Genomic DNA, 7,716 nt, shown 5'->3' on the forward strand with positions numbered 1-7,716 from the left:
TGTGTCTGGCTTCATTCCTTCAATTCTATGTTTCTGAGAGTCATCAATTTTGAGTATAATTATAGTTCATTCATTTTCATTGCTGCATATTATTTTATTGAATGAATATACTACATGGACTAGGAAAAGTCAATCCTCATCCAAATCCCCAAGAAGGGTAGGACCAAAGAATGTGCTAACCATCAGACAATTGCACACATCTTCCATGCTAGTAAGGTCATGCTTAAAATCTTGCATGCTAGGCTTCAGCATTATGCGAACCAAGAACTTCCAGATGTCCAAGCTGGGTTTAGAAAAGGAAGGGGAACTAGAGATCAAATTGCCAACATTTGCTGGATTATAGAGAAAGCAAGGGAATTCCAGAAAAACATCTATCTCTGTTTCATCAACTATGCTAAAGCCTTTGTGTGGATCATGACAAACTGTGGAAAGCTCTTAGAAAGATGGGAACACCAACTGGACCATCTTACCTGTCTCCTGAGAAACCTGTATGTGGGTCAAGAAGCAACAGTTAGAACCCTGTATGGAACAACTGATTGGTTCAGGATTGAGAAAGGAGTATGACAGGGCTGTCTGCTGTCACCCTGTTTGTTTAACCTATGTGCTGATCACATCATGAGAAATGCCAGGCTGGATGAGTTACAAACTGGCATCAAGATAGGCAGGAGAAACATCAACAACTTCAGATATGTGGATGATACCCCTCTAATGGCAAAAAGCGAAGAGGAACTAAAGACCTCATCAATGAGGGTGAAGGAGTAGAGTGAAAGAGCTGACTTAAGACTAAATATTTAAAAAACCAAGATCATGGCATCCAGCCCCATTACTTCATGGCAAATAGAAGGGGAAAAGGTGGAAGTAGTGACAGACTTCCTCTTCTTGGGCTCCAAAATCACTACGGACGATGACTGCAGCCATGAAATCAGAAGACGATTGCTTCTTGGCAGGAAAGCGATGACAAACCTAGACAGTGTGTTGAAAAGCAGAGACATTACTCTACTGACAAAGGTCTGCTATGGTCTTCCCAGTGGTCATGTACAATTGTGAGAGCTGCACCATAAAGAAGGCAGAGGGCCGAAGAATTGATGCCCTCAAACTGTGATGCTGAAAAAGACTCCTGAAAGTTCCCTGGACAGCAAGGACATCAAACCAGTCAATCTTAAGGGATATCAACCCTGAATATTCACTGGAAGGACTGATGCTGAAGCTGAAGCTCCAGTATTTTGGTCATCTGATGCGAACAGTTGATTCATTGGAAAAGTCCCTGATGCTGGGAAAGGTTGAGGGCAGAAGGAAAAGAGGGTGTCAGAGGATGAGATGGCTGGATGGCTTCACCAACGCAATGAACATGAACTTGGGCAAACTCTGGGAGATGGTGAAGGACAGGGAGGCCTGGTGTGCTACAGTCCATGGGGTCACAATGCATCAGATACGACTGGCAACTGAACAACAACAACTACATGGACATGGATGTTTGGGTTGTTTCCAGTCTTTGACTATAATGACTGGTGTTGCACATATGTCTGCATTTCTGTTAGATGTATACTTAGGAAGTGGAACTACTAGCTCATAAGGTATGCATATCTTTACATTTTAGTTGATGCTGATGAACAGTTTTCTGAAGTGATTATTTCAATATGTACTCTCACTAGTCACTCTACATCCTTGACAATACTTGGTATTGTCAATCTTTTTCATTTTATTTGTTCTGGTGTAAATGATATTGTGGCTTTTATTTTATTTCCCTGATTAAAAGGTTGAGGGCTTTTAATATATTTATGAAACATTTATTTATCCTCTTGGAATTATCATCTTTTTACTTGTGACCATTCTGGCGGGTGATTTACTTCCTTTTATACTTACTAAAAATATATTCTACCTTTAAGATGCAGCTCAAATATCACGTTTTTCATAAGGCTTTCCCATTTTATATGCCTCATAAATGTCTCCTCAGAATTATCATAGCACTTCGCACTCAATTATATTTCACTTTTATTTGGCATCTATTTTCATGCATTACTGGGTTAAACTGTTAAGGCAACACCAGATTTGTGTCATGGGCCTATCTTCTTGTACTTACCTCTTTTACTTGGCTAGAAGCTCTTCAAGGACAGAAATTCCACCTTGTTTAATTCTGCACACCCTTCTCCATTTACTGTTCCCACACTTACAGAGTGACAAGCGCATAGTAGCTTCTCAATAAACATTTATTGAGTTAAATGCATGTTATTGAATATATGACACATTACTTTGGATCTACACAAGACCTCAGCAAATGGTTGATAATGTCAAATTAATGCTAAAATACATTTTGTACGGAAAGAATTAAATCAAGTCATTGAAAGCTCTTCCATAGCCGTTAGGCTCAGAACTAGACTTTGGATTCAGTTTCCTAGGCCAGAAGGACAGGGGCTATTTTTCTTAGGTACCTGCCATGCTCCTAGGATGTCAGTTTCATGGGAGCAGGGACTATTATCTCCAGTATCTAGAAGGATGCCTAACACATGGTAGGTGCTTAATTATTGACTGTCACATGATTGATCGAGTCAACAAAGTGGCTTGAGCCTCCACCGTCTATCCCATCCTTTCCTGATTTTTAAAATGCTGTATTAATGGCTGGTTCCTTCAAGGTAGGCTCTTTCAAAATACCAGTGCCCATAGAGATGTGATTCACTTAACCTTTCACATGTATATTGTGATTGGCTCTTCACAAAGCAACTTCATGTCCAGTATCCCCTTTGATCTGTACAGCAGTTTTCTGAGGTAAGTGGGTCAGGGGTTATCATGCCTGTCTTGCAAAGAAGAAACTGAGGCTCAGAGAGGTGAAATTATTTTGTTCCAAGTTACACAACTAGTAAGTGAAAAAGCCAAGACTTGAACCCATGTTTTCTTATCTCCATCCAGAAATTTTCCCACCACAAATGAATTTATCAGATTGGTGAAAGCTGGTGTAGTTGAGCTCCCTGGGGGTGTGAATGGAGTGAGAAAGAACTGCAGAGAAAACAACAAAGGGGAAGAAGGATCCTGAAGACAGAAGTGGGAAGTGGGGAGAGACAGTTGAAGATGAGTTTGATGCTATGGCTGGTCTGTACTCTTTCTACTCATTGCCTCAGTGGTGCCAGTTTTACCAGGGTGGCTAAGTCCTGTATCTATATCAGTAGAGCTCCTTCAAGGTGAACACTTTCCTAGCTGTGAGGAACCCAGTCCAGGGGATACTTATGAAAGAAACAATATTTCAGGCCTTCTTCCTTTTAGGTTTTTGAAGCTTTTGGAGGGTATGTGGGGAAGCAGAGATGATGGTAAACATGGCCCTTATGCCAGCCAATCAGCAACAAAATCCCTATGTCCAGTCCAGGTTTCTGGGGAAGCACCAAATGTGTGATGGGGCTGGGAATGGATCCCCAACTTCTCATCCAACTATGGAAAGCCAAATACAGTTATCAGAATCAGGACTTTCCTGGTGGCTCAGACGGTAAAGCATCTGCCTACAATGCAGGAGACCTGGGTTCAATCCCTGGGTCGGTTATCAGAATCAGACATTACTAATCAGTTACAGACCCATTTCCAACACCTTCTTTCTGAAGTGCCCCATGAACAAGTCTGGATGGGGGAGGAGTTTGGGAGGAGCCACAGCCCAGCTCTAAGTACTTTTGGAGTTGAGTTTTCTGGTCACATTCAATTTGTTCATTCCTGTTTGGAGAGTGAGTCCTGTGTTTGCAACCAATATGAAGGAGTAAGGTAAAGGAAGGAACATTGGTGACAAATGTCAGTGGTAAAAAAAGCAAAAGACTCTATGGCTATGGCCTTGCAACTTTAGACTTTGAAGGGTATTTAACACCTATCAGTCTCCACAGTTGAGGGAAGAGAAAATCAAGCCTTTGGACTAGGGCTTCTGAAGTTGTGTAAGACAGAGCTCGTGCCCACTCTCCTCCCCCTCCCCACTTTCACCAAGCCTTTCTCTGCTCTTGCAGCAACCTACATTCCCCATCCCAGCACTCTAATCAGCTATTTGCTGAGATGTTTCACCCACTGGCATTTAAGCCCCTTTTTATCTTCTCAGGCATGTAATAGGTGCTCTATAATTTCATGTTGTGTGTATGAGCAAATGAGACTAGGATTTAGAAGATGAGACCTCACAGGTGCTTGACCTAGAGAGACATGGGAAATCATTGTACCCCACACCTGCCTTGGAACTCCAGAGTCACAGGTTCTGTAGCAGTCCCAATTCAATAAGCAAATAGCATTTCTTATTCTTCCTTTCCTTCCTTCTTTCCCATGGGAGATTCTGGGTAGTGAAGGGGCTTCCTAATACCCTTGGAATATGATACAGTTGAAGGAACAAAGGACTGGGAGTCAGTAGATTTGGGTTTAAGTCCCAGATCTGTCACTGTGTGACCTCTGATAACTCCCTTATCCTTTCTGGGTCTTTTAGTGTCTTTCCCTGACAATAGAATGAACTAGGACAAGTACTTTCTTGACTGTGTTCTTTGGTGTCATCTCCTGAAGTGCAATACAAGGACAAGAGACAATTTTAAGTGCTATCAAAAATAAATCTTAAATTTCAATAGTTGTGGATGTATTTTAATATGAATTAGAAAAATGTGCTTAGGACATTAAATCTATATTACATAGTATGATGCTGGATTTATTTAAGAAAAAAATGAGTCAATTTAAAGAAACATATTAAATAGACATTATCACACTGGCTGGTAGATAATGTATAATTATATAGGCACTCTGAGTAAGACTGAAAGTTGGACCACACTGCCCTAGAGTTCTGAGGCATCTCTTCAGGCTAAGGTTGAGCCCAGGTCTTCCCCCTGTCAACCATCACCACTATCAACCATCACCACTATCCTACGCAAAAGAGTTGCATCTTATTTAAAGAATTAAAAAACAAAAACAAATCCCCAAGCCTCTGAACCTGGCCTAGGTGATCCTCCAAGGGTCCCCCTGTGCAGACATTCTAACATTCTAACACAACAGCCAGACTTGGATATTCTGTTGGTCCAAGGAGTAACTTGATGACTATGTCTGAATCATGTGATTTGAAAAGCTGCCCACTTTGGTGCAGTGTACTTCAGACTCCAGGGCAAAGTTATCAGAAGAAATTTGGAAGCTGCCATTCAAAGTTAGTTTTGAGGGGGCAGGGTGGTGTAACAGTCTCAAGCCCAGCTGCCCCCTAGTGGCCGTAGGATAGGCATCAATGTGCATGGATAGTGAGTTCCTTTTGACCCAGATTGGCATCCATTCAGAGCAGATAGTTCCAGAGCACAGTGGTTTTCAGTAAACCTCAGAGACCATGGAGGACGGTAGTGAGGGCTGAGAGTGGAGTAAGAAAAAAATCAGAAATCTTTATAACTCTGGCGGTCACACCTGAGTCAGCTATATACTGCCTTCAGTCCCCAAACAGAATGATAGTAAGACTCGCTAAACCCTGGCCTTAACCCAACATTCAGACAGTTTGCTTGACTCCCAAGTCCATCTCAAGAAGGGACTATTGTTATTTGACCAGGCTCATCTTCCTATCCTCACATGTAGTCTTAGAAGCAGCTCCCCAGTCAAAGAACCACTTGCTATTTCCACAGCACTGAGAGGCATGGGAAGGATTTAATACCTTGCCACATAATTTCCATCAGTTCTCATGCATCCATGATATTAAAAAATGGTGTTTTCTCAAATTTATGCAATCCGCTTCGCAAACATGGCTTAAAGAAAAGGTCCCTAGTCTGCTTCTCTAACCAATCGCCTCTACCACCCCTAAAAATTGACTGTTTGGAAATTCTAGAGCCACTTCAGTCCTTGGATTTCAAGTAGCACTCATAACTAGCAGGGGATAGTATTTCAAGAATTAGGATAGATCAATCACCTAAAATTATGCAATAGGGTACTCCAGGTACACAACCCTCCCCAAAAGCAACAACTAAGCTAGAAAAACTATCAGAATTAGCTTTAGAAAAGCTCTGCAATCTAGTAAAAAAAAATTTACTATGGGACTTAAAACACCAAAATTTGCTAAAGATGTTGCTTTGTAGTAAGAAAGTGCTATGGTGTTTTAAATCATTCATTTACCATCCCCCAGACCCCAGATCAGCAGCAGGTATGAGGACAGTACCTGGCACAACTGATGCAAGTTGATAGTCACAAAGGGAGCAATATGGACCTTACTCTTAAAGAATTGTGTTATAGATCTCAATCTGCCTAGAGGCTCCCTCAAGAACTGATACAACGGTTTCTTTTTATTTTGCTTGACTCAAAGTCTCCACTAGGGTCAGGTGGCTTCCAGGGAGGCTATTACCAAAAGTGTTTAAATACAAAGGTATTGGGCACAGCAGCCTGGGACAAAGGACAACATAGACAAACAATAGATCTAGAAGCCTGGGAAGGAAGAGACTGGGCAGGAGATATGTGTGAGAATAAGGACTATTAAAAGGTTTTATGGGGAAGAACAAGATGGTGGAGGAGTAGGTGATCATGGAGTACATCTCTCTCCACTGATACATCAAGAATACATCTTGAATACATCAAGGTGTATACATCAAGAATACACCTTCAGACACAGAAGTGCATGCAGAACACCAGTTGAGAGCAGACAGGAGTACCTGACTAGCAGAAAAGAATATATAGACCCACGCAAAACTCGAGACCAAGCCCTGAGCCTTTGGAGAAGAAGCACTGACTCCAAGACCCTAGACTACCAGAGAACTAACCCTAGGGGGTATCAAATAGTGAGAATTCACACAAAGGAAACCGCTGGAACACAAGACTTGGCATCACTGACCACCAGTAGCACCCTGTGCAGGACACCTCACCTAAACAACAAACAACACACAAACACAAACCCAATCACCAACAGACAGGATTACCAGCTCACTCAGCCTTGCCCATCAGAAGAAAAACAAACAAACAAAAACTCAGCACAAATCTCACCCTATAAAAAGTTTACAAAAACCACTGGACCAACCTTAGCAGGGCAGAAAACAAAAGGAAGAAAGAATTCAACCTTGAAGCCTCGGAAAAGGAAACCTCAAACACAGTAAGTTTAAAAATATAATAATAATGAAAAGGCAGAGAAATAGTACACAAATTAAGGAACAAACTAGAAACATAGAAGTCCAAATAAATGAAGAGGAAATAGGGAAATTACCTGAAAAAGAATTCAGAATAATGATAATAAAGATGATTTTAAAAAAACCTTGAAAGAAAAATGGAGAAAATGTAAGAATCAATTAACAAAGACCTAGAAGAATGAAAGAATAAACATACGGAGACAAACAACACAATTACTGAAATTAAAAATACTCTAGAAGGAATCAATAGCAAAATATCTGAAGCAGAGGAACGAATCAGTGAGCTGGAAGATAAAATGGTGGAAATAAGTTCTGAAGAGCAGAATAAAGTAAAAAGAATGAAGAGAACTAAGGATAATCTCAGAGGCCTCTGGAGAATATCAAACACACCAACATTTGAATTATAGGGGTTCCAGAAGAAGAAGAGATAAAGAAGGCTTATGAGAAAATTTTTGAAGAAATTATAGTTGAAAATTTCCCCAACATGGAAAAGGAAACAGCCAATCAAGTCCAAGAGGCACAAAGAGTTCCATACAGGATAAACCCAAGGAGAAACATGCCAAGACACATACTAATCAAACTAACAAAGACTAAACACAAAGAAAGAATATTAAAGGCAGCAAGGGAGAAGCAACAAGTAACATAC

Source organism: Cervus canadensis, chromosome X (genome assembly GCF_019320065.1).
Source record: "Cervus canadensis isolate Bull #8, Minnesota chromosome X, ASM1932006v1, whole genome shotgun sequence".
NCBI lineage: Eukaryota > Metazoa > Chordata > Mammalia > Artiodactyla > Cervidae > Cervus > Cervus canadensis.